Here is a 14686-nt window from a genome sequence, read left to right as displayed (position 1 = left end):
CAGGTCTAAGGAAGTTTTTGGAAATAGAAATCAGTTAAACTCAAACGGGAATGTCGGAGCCGCCGACAGGCGTTCCCAATAAAATTTCATGCCATTAAGGCGAATATGAAGGCGGAATGCTGGATATCTGCCACCATACAGGATAAAGAGGCAAGAATACTGGTGGATACAGGCACAAACGTATCAATAGTGAGTAATAAATGCACTGGAGAAAAGAAATATTATCCTCCAAGGTATAGATTGAGTGGGATAGGAGGAGGTACAGTGAAGTCATTAGGATGTACATCATTGATTTGCTATATTCACAGTGTACAATTTGAAGAAGATGTAGAAGTGGTAACAAAGGTAAATGATGGGTACGACGCGATCCTAGGGCTGGATTTCCTGATAAACATCACGATAAGATCGACCTCAGACAGCAAACTGCAGAACTTAGCGGAATAGTGTTTCAGCTAGCTGACACCGCTGCAAAGGGCCCGCTGCCGCAATGTTTCCCCAACCGGAAGGCGAAATCAACTACACTGCGTGCAACGTCCTTGAAGGTTGATTCACAGGATAAGATACCACAAGTCGGAAAATAGCTCTTTTGGAAGCAACAGGCCGAGATACTGAGGACTGGGGAAAGGCACAAGATGAGGATACAGAATGCAAAAAATACGCACTCAAATCAATTTTGCTTTTAAGATGGTGTATTATGTCGTAAAACAAAACTTGGACCACGAATTGTTGTTCTCCAACGCCTTAGACAAGAAATAATGGCAGAGACCCACGATCATATCCTTGCAGGACACGGTGGACAGCGGACAACCGAAAGACGCGTAGCAGAGCGATTTTGGTGGCAAACCAGAAAGCAGGAGTTGCGCAGTACGTTCGTAATTGCATTGCGTGCGCACAACAAGCTGAACATTCTCGTTTAAAAATAGTCTTACAGAGGCTCCCCGAGGCTTCATGTCCATTTCAAATCTGTGGACTGGATCTGTACGGACCATTTCAAAAAACACCTGCCCTGTAATAAGTGTGTTCTTACGGTTCTACATCACTTTTCACTCTATCTAGCTATGGTGAGTCTCCCAGATCAGCAAGCAGATACAGTTGCCCAAGCTTTAGTTAACAACTGGATACTTAAATTTGGCATACCTGGAGCTATTATCACAGATCAGGGATCTAATTTTATGTCTGAATTAATGAAACAGCTACGCTACTTACTAAAAGTACGTAAATTACGCACAACTCCGTTACACCATCTGCCAAGATGGCCGCCGAGTAAGTGACGCCAGAAACTAATTCCAGAAAGTAACTGATTTCGACAGGAATATAATTTAGTTTAACACTGACAATAAATTAAATACGTGCATTAGTGTATCGTTTAGTCTTGCCGTTAAGGGTTTCACTTTTCTTTGCGAATTTTTTCAGAAAACACGAAAAGATCTTAACTTCGCGAAGTCGCGTTTAGGCTTAAATTTTGTAAACGTGTTTGTTTCTTGTTTCACGGTAATTTGGTTAGTTTCTCGGTAACAAATAAGTAAACTACCGTAAATAGCGTATAACTTCGTTGTTTTAATACAGATTTCAGAAAAACAGCGTAACTTTATATCAGAAACTTGCTTATATACATTTGTTTATAGGCGTCTTTCTTGTATCGTTTTTGTAGAATAAAACTTAAAGTATCTCGTTTTATTGTCCTTTATTTCGTTCCATCGAGTGAAATATGTAATAAATAGCGTATACCTTCGTTGTCTTAATACAGATCTCAGAAAAAAAGCGGAATTTTAAATCAGAAACTTGCTTATATACATTTGTGAATGGGCTTAATTCTTGTAACGTCTTTTTTGATTTTCGGTAATTTAATTGATTTATTCTAGCTAAAGTATTATTTTTGCCATGAGTGAGAAGTGCCTGACTTGCCGTAGAATTGTTAGTTCCGGGGTTTGGTGTGATGGATGCACTAGTTTTTTTCATTGGGGGGACTGCAGTGGCATGGGTGTCAGGAAAGTGGATCAGGCTCATCAGTGGTTAAGTAGGATTTGCAGCAGAGATAGGAAGATAGTGGAACAGGAGGGGAAAATTGCTGCCCTTCAGGCTGAGCTAGATCAGGCTAGGGAAGATGTGGACAGGTTAAGGAGGGAGAAGGGCAAAGAGAGGTGGGAAGTGGCAACAGGTAACAGAAGGAACAGGCCTAGAACTAAGTCTGACAGTTTTGTGGTGAATGTCAAAAATAAGTTTGACCTGTTGCTTCAGTTAGAAACTGATGAGACTCAAGAAGAGGTATGTGTAGACAGGACACAACAAACTTTCAATAGGAAACTGAAAAAGAATGTAGAAAAGTCATCGAAAAGGAAGAAAGTTTTGTTGTTAGGCAGTTCTCATGCCAGAGGTGTAGGCCAACTTCTGCAGGAGGAATTAGGGCCAGAATACCAGGTCACAATTTTTTTCAAACCAAGTGCTAGTCTGGATCAGGTGACAGAGGATTTAGGTTCACTCTGTAAAGGATTTACCAGGAAAGACACCGTGGTTATTGTGGGAGGGCCAGGGAACAATATCGACAGAGATCCTGGGTACAGTATAGAGTGTGACCTGGTAAAGATTGCGTCGGCATCGAGACACACCAGTGTTACATTTGTATCTGTCCTGAGACGCCATGACCGGCCTCATTGGAACTCTTCTGTTGGGAGAGTTAATTTGGAGTTGGAACGGCTGCTTGGGTCGGGTGCGGGGGCTCATATTGGTGTGGTTCCTGTTGATTCTCTCAGTAGGTGGGACTATACCAGGCACGGCCTACATCTCAACAGGAAAGGGAAGGGTAAGCTGGCTGGGGTAGTAGCAGGAAATTTAAGGGGGGAAAGCACTGCCTTGAATGGTAAAATACCAGTGGTTACAAGTGTTGGAGCAGCACCTTTTTTAGGATAGGTAAGACAGAAAGATGTCAAGTTCTGCGAGAGGTCAGGATTGAAACAAATCTTCAGTTTAGGAAACAGCACAATTCTAGCACATTGGATCACCAATCACAGCTGTCAATTATAAATTTTCATTTTATGTCCACCAAGTTGTATCTCAGTCCTAGGTAGTTGCATTAATAAATTAGTCACCCAACCCAGTTCACATAATCTGCCTCTCTGAACACCATGTGTCCACTGGTATAGGAACTAGGCCTAAGCACAATGAGAAACTCAGACAGGAGAGTACTGCAAATGTTAGAATAAGGAAAGGTTCTCATAAAAGTATAATTAAAAATAGTGTAAGTATATTTCATCAAAATATTGGGAGTTTAAAGAATAAAATAGATGAGCTTCTGGTTTGTTTAGAAGATTTAGAAGCTGAGGATGAAATAGATATACTATGCCTGTCTGAACATCACATTGTTACTGATATGGATAAGGTAAATGTAAGTATTTATAAGCTCTCTGCACGTGTAATTAGAGAAAAGATGGAGAAAGGAGGAGTTGCGATATATGCCAAATTTATCATTGTGCAAAAAGTATAGAAACAAAAAAGTTTTGTGTAGAGAAACATATAGAAGCATGTGCCTGTGAGCTTAAATTAAATAAAGGCACATTTATAATTGTAGCTGTATATAGATCCCCATCGGGAAATTTTCATCTATTTCTGAAAAATTTGAACTCCTTATTGTGCTATCTGTCAGACAGGGGGAAGCAAATTATTATTTGTGGGGACTTCAATGTAGATTCTCTGAAAGAAGGTAATAGGAAAATTGACCTTGAAGTATTACTCGGTTCTTTCAATTTGACACCTGTTATTGATTTTCCTACTCGGGTGGTAAAGGATAGCAGCTCACTGATGGATAACTTCTTTATAGACCAAGATAAGTTTAACCAGATAAATGCTCAGCCTGTTGAGAATGGTCTTTCTGATCATGGTGCACAGCTAGTTACAATATATGACATAGCTCCATTCAGCAGTACTAAACAGTCGTCCAAAGTAGTACTTTCAGTCAACAATTTAACAATTGAAAATATCAGGGAAAGCCTACAGAAGTTAGACTGGGATGAGGTGTACCGTGAACCTGATGCCAATTAAAAATATAATTTATTTCTTGACACTTTTGTAAATGCATTTGAAAACTGCTTCCACAAGAAAATAGTGAAATATACTCGTAAGAAACCAAGTAACAAACCATGGCTTACTAAGGGTATAAAAATATCTTGTAACTGGAAAAGGGAAATGTGTCTGACAGCAAGAAAATGTAGTGATCCTGAAACTATCAAACATTATAAAAACTACTGTGCTATATTAAGAAAAGTATTAAAAAATTCAGAAGTATGTGTATCATGTCTGAAATCAGCAACTCTGATAATGAAATTAAAACAATTTGGAATATTATTAAAAGAGAAACAGGTCAACCAAGAGCACAGGAAGACAGTATTACCATCTAATTGAATGAAAACTTTACGAACAAAAAGTCAGAAGTTGAAAATATTTTTAATAATCATTTTGTAAATGTTATGGATATACTAGAATCCAGGTGTTCATTAGAAGATGCTAGGCTGTTAATGGAAGAGGCCATACCTACGCAATTTGATACAACTGAAATCTCACCCACTTCTCCCTCTGAAATTAGGAAAATAATAAACTTGCTTAAAAGCAAAAACTCACATGGAATTGATGGTATTTCCAGCAAAATGCTAAAAGCTTGTTCTCAACAAATAAGTAAGATTCTCAGCCACCTGTGTTATAGCTCTCTGGAACAGGGCATTTTCCCTGATAGACTGAAATATGCTACTGTTATACCTTTGCATAAAAAAGGGGATAGATCTGATGTCAACAATTACTGTCCAATCTCCCTTCTAACAGCTTTATCCAAAATGTTTTAGAAAGTAATGTATTTAAGAGTAGCTTCACATATCTGTAAAAATGAAGTACTAACAAAATGTCAGTTTGGTTTCCAGAAAGGTTTTTCAACTGAAAATGCCATAAATGCTTTCACCAATCAAATTTTGAATGATCTGAATAACCGAACACCACCCATTGGGATTTTTTGTGATCTCTCTGCTAGACAAGTTCAAGTATTGTGGCATGAGTGGGACAGTGCACAAATGGTTTAGTTTGTACCTAACTGGAAGAGTGCAGAAAGTTGAAATAAGCAGTTCTCATAATATGCAAAGATCAGCACATTCCTCAAACTGGGGAACTATCAAGAATGGGCTTCCACAAGGGTCAGTCTTGGGTCCTTTGATGTTCTTAATATATATTAATGACTTGCTGTTCTATATTCATGAAGAGACAAAGTTAGTTCTCTTTGCTGATGATACAAGTATAGTAATCACACCTGACAAACAAGAATTAACTGATGAAATTGTCAATAATGTCTTTAAGAAAATTACTAAGTGGTTCCTTGTAAATGGACTCTCACTGAATTTTAATAAAGACACAGTACATACAGTTCCATACAGTAAATGGTATGACACCATTAATAAACATAGACCTTAATCAGAAGCATATAGCTAAGGTAGAATATTCAAAATTTTTAGGTGTGTCCATTGATGAGAGATTAAATTGGAAGAAACACACTGATGATCTGCTGAAACGTTTGAGTTCAACTACTTATGCAATAAGGATCATTGCAAATTTTGGTGATAAACATCTTAGTAAATTAGCTTACTACGCCTATTTTCACTCATTACTTGCATTTGGCATCATACACTCCTGGAAATGGAAAAAAGAACACATTGACACCGGTGTGTCAGACCCACCATACTTGCTCCGGACACTGCGAGAGGGCTGTACAAGCAATGATCACACGCACGGCACAGCGGACACACCAGGAACCGCGGTGTTGGCCGTCGAATGGCGCTAGCTGCGCAGCATTTGTGCACCGCCGCCGTCAGTGTCAGCCAGTTTGCCGTGGCAGACGGAGCTCCATCGCAGTCTTTAACACTGGTAGCATGCCGCGACAGTGTGGACGTGAACCGTATGTGCAGTTGACGGACTTTGAGTGAGGGCGTATAGTGGGCATGCGGGAGGCTGGGTGGATGTACCGCCGAATTGCTCAACACGTGGGGCGTGAGGTCTCCACAGTACATCGATGTTGTCGCCAGTGGTCGGCGGAAGGTGCACGTGCCCGTCGACCTGGGACCGGACCGCAGCGACGCACGGATGCACGCCAAGACCGTAGGATCCTACGCAGTGCCGTAGGGGACCGCACCGCCACTTCCCAGCAAATTAGGGACACTGTTGCTCCTGGGGTATCGGCGAGGACCATTCGCAACCGTCTCCATGAAGCTGGGCTACAGTCCCGCACACCGTTAGGCCGTCTTCCGCTCACGCCCCAACATCGTGCAGCCCGCCTCCAGTGGTGTCGCGACAGGCGTGAATGGAGGGACGAATGGAGACGTGTCGTCTTCAGCGATGAGAGTCGCTTCTGCCTTGGTGCCAATGATGGTCGTATGCGTGTTTGGCGCCGTGCAGGTGAGCGCCACAATCAGGACTGCATACGACCGAGGCACACAGGGCCAACACCCGGCATCATGGTGTGGGGAGCGATCTCGTACACTGGCCGTACACCACTGGTGATCGTCGAGGGGACACTGAATAGTGCACGGTACATCCAAACCGTCATCGAACCCATCGTTCTACCATTCCTAGACCGGCAAGGGAACTTGCTGTTCCAACAGGACAATGCACGTCCGCATGTATCCCGTGCCACCCAACGTGCTCTAGAAGGTGTAAGTCAACTACCCTGGCCAGCAAGATCTCCGGATCTGTCCCCCATTGAGCATGTTTGGGACTGGATGAAGCGTCGTCTCACGCGGTCTGCACGTCCAGCACGAACGCTGGTCCAACTGAGGCGCCAGGTGGAAATGGCATGGCAAGCCGTTCCACAGGACTACATCCAGCATCTCTACGATCGTCTCCATGGGAGAATAGCAGCCTGCATTGCTGCGAAAGGTGGATATACACTGTACTAGTGCCGACATTGTGCATGCTCTGTTGCCTGTGTCTATATGCCTGTGGTTCTGTCAGTGTGATCATGTGATGTATCTGACCCCAGGAATGTGTCAATAAAGTTTCCCCTTCCTGGGACAATGAATTCACGGTGTTCTTATTTCAATTTCCAGGAGTGTATTTTGGGGTAATTCATCACTGAGGAATAAAGTATTTATTGCACAAAAGCATGTAATCTGAATAATAGCTGGAGTCCACCCAAGATCGTCCTGCAGACATTTATTTAAGGATTTAGGGATATTCACAGTAGCTTCTCAGTATATATACTCTCTTATGAAATTTGTTATTAACAACCAAACCCAATTCAAAAGCAATAGCAGTGTGCATAACTACAAAACTAGGAGAAAGGATGATCTTCACTATTAAAGATTAAATCTAACATTGGCACAGAAAGGGGTGAATTATACTGCCACTAAAGTCTTTGATCATTTACCAAATACTATCAAACGTTTGACAGATAAACAAGAAGAATTTAAGAAGAAATTAAAAGAATTTCTGACTGACAACTCCTTCTACTCCATAGAGGAATTTTTAGATTAAATTAAGGAAAAAAGAAAAAAAAACAAAAAATAAAGAAGTTGTTATATTGACTTAATTATGTTGTTAAATTAACTTAATTATGTCATGTATTGGAAAATTTGACTCGTTCCACATCATTACAAAATACATATCGTATTCATGATCCATGGAACTATTATTAATCTAAAATAATCTAATCTTCACACTCTCAGTGCAACGGACCCACAGAAAGAGTTCATTGGACAATTGTCAAGATGCTTAGTAATTATATTAATGAACAACATTCTAATTGGGATACGTATTTACCAATAATCTTGTTGGTATACAACGCCAAAACACATGAAGCAGTTGGCATGTCACCTTATGAAGTGGTCTATGGGAGAAAAATGCCGTCCCCTTTTAATGTAATCAGGCAGAAAAACCGAAAAGTCGGAGAAACAGTAAAATATTTCTCTCGAATGAAGATTGATGTATGGAAATGGTTCAAAAATCTAATACAAAGGCTTTGCAACGGCAGGAAATATTAGGTAATGCCCAAGCTCAATATCCAAATTACAAAATCGGTCAGTGGGTGATGCTGTCAACCCCATACATTGTGAAAGGAGAAATGAAGAAATTCGTAACAAACTACAGAAGTCCTTATTAAATTATTGAGAGCACGTCACCAGTCAACGTTTAGCTGCAGCTGCCCACCCAAACTACTATTGTCCATGCAAGTCGTTTAAAAACCTTTAAGGGCGCTCCAGATGTAATTCCTTCAACAATAGTGTCTGCTTTTCCGAAGGGTGGAGGAAGTGCCCAAAAAGGAAAAAGAGTGGCCACGCCAGCACAGCATACAGACATGGCACCATACAATCTTCGACTAAGGTTGCGAATGTCCTAGTTGAATCATAGTAGACTATGGATAGTATACAAATGTAAATAATTAATAAATGATAATGGTTTATTTTTTAACAAAAAGAAAAAGAAGATTGTAGAAACATGTAGATCTTGTAGTAACAATGTATTCCTTCTTGTCTTTGTTTTTGTTTTTACTAGGTTGGTAGGTGCATAACCATGTTGTTTGCTTTTTTCAGAAAACGCCATGCAAGCATTTCCTACACAAAACCTATCCTACCTCAATGACTCCCTTGACAGTTCCCTTCTAAAGTCATTAGATATCTTCATAAACACACAGCAAGGCAAAATTGATGACAATGTTATGATGCAACATGTCTTAAAATTAAAAAGTGAACACAAAACTAAAAATATATTGCTAGGAATAGGTATATCTGGAACCTTTGTGTTGGTGTTTCTGCTTTGTACAGTTTTGTTTTATTTAAGACAAAAAAATAAGCCAAATAATAATATACCACTTCATCAAATCCCTTTTAACTGGATACCACACTCTTAACTGATGTATTTCAGTGGATACTTCTGAACAACAGTGTATTAATTTTGTTTAATGTACTTCACTCTTTGTTAAACAATCTCATGTTAAAATAAACAATACTGTAGAATAGATATTCTTGCATTAATATAGGGTAGATTAAACAGGTGTTGCTATGTAATTTTCTAAGTGGAAAATCTATGTTTGTTTATTCATTGTCATCAAGATTTGTTACACTTATTATAACGATTGATGTGTGAACTATGTGATTCATGAGCGTACAGTGCCTTAGTAAAGTGATAAAGTATTTTCAACATACTTAATGTGAAGTGTGTGAAATCGTATAAGTCGAGAGTTTTCATTTCTTGTGTTAGTGCTTTGCCGTGTGAAGAGTGGAGGAATGTTGAGTGGTAAATTCTAGGGCGAATTTGTCCGAAGAGTGGAGGAATGTTGAGTGGTACTTAAGATAGGTAAATAAATTACTGAAATCAATGTGAAGTGAAGTAGAAATTATAAAATAAATGAAAAACTTAGTTTAATTTAGAAGAGTTACAAACTGGCAGACAGTGGGCAGAGCAACAGTGGCAATGGCTGGCGCTTGCAAGTCAGTACTTTCAGGAGAAGCTACCACCCTCCCCACATAAGCGGAAGCTGTCGATTCAGCCGTCAGGGCATCGCCCGACCAGCTCACGTGTTACTCAGTTGTCACATGTGATCAAAAGCCCTCGCTTACATTCCAAGAGCCAATGACCGACGTTAAGAATATTCTTCGAGAAGCTTTTCAACATGACAGAAGAGGCAATGTCCGTGTAGTCGTTCACCTCCACTGAACTGAAGTAAATAAATATGCGAGATGAAGTGGGCCCGACAGTAGGTTTCAGTTCAGTTTCGGTGCAAGTTCAGTTCCAGTACAGTTCAGTCAGTGCTGAAGACCGTCATGCAGGAAGAGACTACATCGTACGCAGAAGCACCAAGTCTGCCGCTGTAATGGAATAGCAAGCAGCAGACTCGCCACCAGAAGAGAGAAATTAGAAGGTATTTGAACACTCGTGAGGACGGGAATGAGATGGCCTCACATCAGCAGTCACCTGTGAGCTGGTGATGAAGACCTGACAGCCGAAGACTGGCAAGCTGGAGTCCCTTATTCAAGTCTAGGACACTGGCCTTCCCTCACCGCGCCGCTCCGCTGGCCGACGCACAACACTGACACACGCAGCCGCATCGTGAAGAGAAACACTGGGACGCCACATCCAAGGTATCACCATCTGATTCACGACTTCGACCTCAATAATTAAACGGGCCACCGCACGAGGCGCGTCTCCAGTGAACTGGGCGAAACAGCGATGTGAGAGATACACCGCCAGGTGTAATCAGATGCTGCCGCTCACGTAGCAAGGCTATTCATATGACACAGCTGCCGCTCTCCCAGCCAGAACAATCCAGTAAGGAAACAGTCGTACAAAACTTTCAATAAAAGCTATCTTATGTAAAAATGCTGTTTCATTCTACCTCATACCCGAGTCAAGAAAGAACCCACCCTGCCCTCATGTCGTTAAGAGAGAAACAGTAATTTATTTAGTGTTTTTCACCCTGACATAGTACTTTAGAATCAAATGCCCTTTGCAGTAATGCTCATCCTGACAGTTGACTAGCATCAAAAGAGGTTACCCAGTTACAACTGTAAGACATGACGCCATGATGGATGACATGATGGCACGTGTCATGTTATACGATATGACATCATTCATCATGTTACTTTACGTAACACAATGCATTATATTACATGACATGCATTTAACATTATCAAATAAAAAAGTGAGGATATGGCTAGATATTTTGATTTAAATGTCTTTAAAGCTGCCATATAAGTCGAAAAAGTAGTTCCCTTTTTTAACATCCCTAACTCTGCCCAGGATACGTCCGTCCTTTTTGTGCTGTGATAGGAGCATTTTTCAATCTGGTGCACAATATATACACGAGAGAAAGAGCTCTCTTGACAATAATTGTATGTGTCCTGATTGACGGGTTGTCAGAGGCCACATTCAGTTCAAAAGCTCTGTTAGTGAGCAATTATTACAGTCAGTTACACTGTCAATCGTTTGTTCCTAATATGCATCGACTTATGGTAAATCCTGATAGTTGTGAGGATATAAAATCTATTAAATCCGGGTACAGGATGGTAATAAATCAATTAAAAAATGAGAGTTTTAGGTGACTACTCAAAGACAAGAACTGGATACATATTTACACCTATTTTCTCATCTGAAAATTGTTTTCCCCTAAAGGTAACTCAAATTAAATAAGAGTCTAAAAATAAACCACAGATTACGCAAGGAGTAAAAGTATCAAGCGTGACAGAAAGAAAACCATGACAACTATGTTCGAACAGTTCTGATGCTAGCAATGCAATACATTACGACGACTACTGCAAAATATTGAAGAAAGTAATCCAGAAATCTAAGCATCTTTATTATGAGAAAAAGACAGTTACGTCAGTTAACAAAATAAAAACTATATGGGATACAGCGAAGATTGCGGCAGGTGAGACCAGAAAGAAATAGGAACAGATAGCTCCAAAATTGAATGAGACATTGGCAACAAGTGCATGTTGCGTTGCAAAACTCTTAAACAAATACTTTGTTTCTGTGACTGACAGCATGGGTTTATCAGAATCAGAAAACAGTGCAATGGGGTATCTAAGAACAGTCTCCACAAATAACTTCAGTAAAATGTAAATGACACTCACTTCTCCCAAAGAAGTAGCAACAATCATAAAATCCCTACAATCAAATTATTCTAGTGGTTATGATGACATATCAACAAAATTAATCACAGCATTCATGTGAATCGAGTCCTATCTTAAGTTACCTGTGTAATCAATCTCTTATATGTGGAACATTTCCAGACGCTAAAATAGGCTGACGTTAAGCCTCTTGAAAAGGTTGTGTTGTTGTGTTCAAGCGTCTTCTTAAGCATCTGGCTGCAAATAATTTATTATCCAAGTCACAGTTTGGGTTCCTTAAGGGTTCCATATACAAAAACCTATTTACACGTACAGTGTGAATATACTGAATTCATTAGATAGAAAGTTAGAAGCTACTGGCATTCTCTGTGATCTGTCAAATGGCTTTGCCTGTATGATCACAGACTCCTCTTAAGTAAATTAGAATATTATAGTGTCACTGGCAGTGCTGCAAAACGGTTACAGTCTTACCTGACTAACAGGAAACAGAGAACACCGTTGCAAAATACCTGTGAAAAAAGCAATCAGTCTTCATGTGATTGGGAATTAATTAATGTGGAGTTCAAGTTTCCATCGTGGGTACGTTGCTTTTTCTCGTGTACATTAGAGACCTCTCGTGTGTTACATTGTCAGATGCTAAGTTTGTTTTGTTTGCAGATACCTAGAAAGGACGCTTGTAAGTTGTGCGATTGTTTCCAATGCCAATTTAGACTTCAAATTACAGTGAATCCGAAAGCTAAGAGAAGTCTGAAATTGCAGCTGCCCAAAAGTGAATGATCAGAAAAAGTGATGAGAGAGAATATAGCTGAATCCCAAAAACTACGTAGTTATATATGCTGTATCTCTATTGTAGTGAAAAAAGAATTTAGTTCATGACATCATAACATGAAAATTACCAATGAGATCGTCCCACATTGGGCGCGATACCGAAATAAATACCATAACTGGGTAACAACTACATCACAACCTTTTTCGGCCTTTATGTTGTAATGTCCCCACGGGAAATTACCCTCTACCACGCAATAATTAATAATGGTCAACCAAATCATCCACATGTATTTACGTTTGAAAAGTATCTGATCAGATTTTCTAGTAATATATGCGCCGACAGCTCGTCGACGCCAAGGTATTTTTCTAGTACGTTTATTCTTTGGAACAACAGAGGTACAGAAATGTATGCTCCATGGTTATTATAGAGAGAGAGAGGAACAGCTTCGGAAGTATCGGTTGGAAGATTGTCGGATTGCTAAAGGAGATTTATTTACTCTTCTTCGCGCTAAAGCGAGATAGGAAAGTTTGTGCCGCTAGCGTGATAGATAAAGAGAAAGAAAAACCTGTAAAAGAAAATTACATGAGACTTGGAACCAACAGAAAACGGAACATGTACGGAAATGGATTCAATATACAATTTTCCTCAGAAGTAAGGTTTGTAACCATTTCATTCTAGAGTGATTGACGAATGAGTTCTCTGTCTGAACCATTGATGATTGTCTGGGCCCTGTAATTAATTGGGAAGTTTCAGCTGTGACGAAGAGAGCCTGCAATCTCTGAGTTTTTTGAAATCGCCAATTTTACACAGAGTACGCGAAGGAACTTGCCCCCCTTCTTGCAGCGGTGTACCGTAGGTCTCTAGATGATCGTAGCGTTCCAAAGGATTGGAAAAGGGCACAGGTCATCCCCGTTTTCAAGAAGGGACGTCGAGCAGATGTGCAGAACTATAGACCTATATCTCTAACGTCGATCAGTTGTAGAATTTTGGAACACGTATTGTGTTCGAGTATAATGACTTTTCTGGAGACTAGAAATCTACTCTGTAGGAGTTTTTTGAAATCGTCCAAAAAGGCTTCGTCCACATCTGAAATTTTAGATCTGTCGTAAACTGAACGAATTGTTCAAACGATCGATTTTCCCAACTGAATGCAGCGCTTAATAATAATAACAAATATAAAGATCTTTTCTAGCAAGCCAGCCGCTGAATATTAAGACGAAGGGCTCCACCAGAGATTCTACTAGGCTGATTTCACGTAAATAATATATTTAAACTGTACACAGATAAAGGACAGAGAGAGAGAGAGAGAGAGAGAGAGAGAGAGAGAGAATCCTCCATTAGCATAATTGTTTCTCTGTCTTTTCACGGATCAGCCTAACTAGAAAACACGAAGCCCTGACTTTATTGTACCGATTTATGTGTGAGAGGGAAAGAGCGATAAAGGCGACAGATACACTTCTGTATAGACAAAACATTACACCAAATTAGCGGCAAGCTGCATTCACATAGACTTTCATCATTTACAAAAGCAGAGTAGAATTCATTATAATGGCCAATCCGTGACAGGACACGTTTTTGGACGTTGTTAAAATAATTTTGTTCTCTGTTTCATGTGAACTACGACGAGACAACTTAACTTGGAAAAAAGAAGAAATACTCGCAGGCAAATTAAGTGGATCTACAAATAAAAGCAGCACGCTGGGCGCAGAAAAATGGCAAGTTTTATTATTTTTTATTAAAGCTTGCTAGTATTGAGGAAGTAGACGTAGATTTGAACATTTACTCATTGTGTTCGTGCCAGACGTAGTTTGATTGACCTGCCCTAGTTGCATTTACCCGCATAAGTACTATAAGAAAGTAGCCACAGAAGTATTCCTGTGTGAAGGGAGATATATACATATTGACTGTAGAACATTTATATGGTTTTAACTAGGGCAATGTTTAATATGAGTCAAGCAGAGCAGAGCAACACGCAACAGCCTTCAGCTGTGAGCACGGATAATAGTGATGTAGTAAGAAGTGTTGTAGAACCGATCGCTACAGATAGTGCAATAGAACGCCCGGTAGACACGGCTGGAGATGTAACAGCAAGTATGCAACATGGATTAGATCCATTAGTAATTATCATGAGACAGATGCAGATAATAACCGAGAGCATGAATAATATGAAAACCGACATTAATGCGAAGTTAGCCTCAGTTACCGAGGGGCAAAATGATTTGAATGCGAAAGTAGCCTCAGTTACTGAGGGGCAGGAAAATCTGAAAGCTGAGATTAAGCAGCAGTTACATGACAGTTTTTCCGAATTAGAGCAGCGGATAGAGAC

Source organism: Schistocerca serialis, chromosome 2, assembly GCF_023864345.2.
Source record: "Schistocerca serialis cubense isolate TAMUIC-IGC-003099 chromosome 2, iqSchSeri2.2, whole genome shotgun sequence".
In the NCBI taxonomy this organism is placed as follows: domain Eukaryota; kingdom Metazoa; phylum Arthropoda; class Insecta; order Orthoptera; family Acrididae; genus Schistocerca; species Schistocerca serialis.
This window is presented reverse-complemented; position numbering follows the sequence as displayed.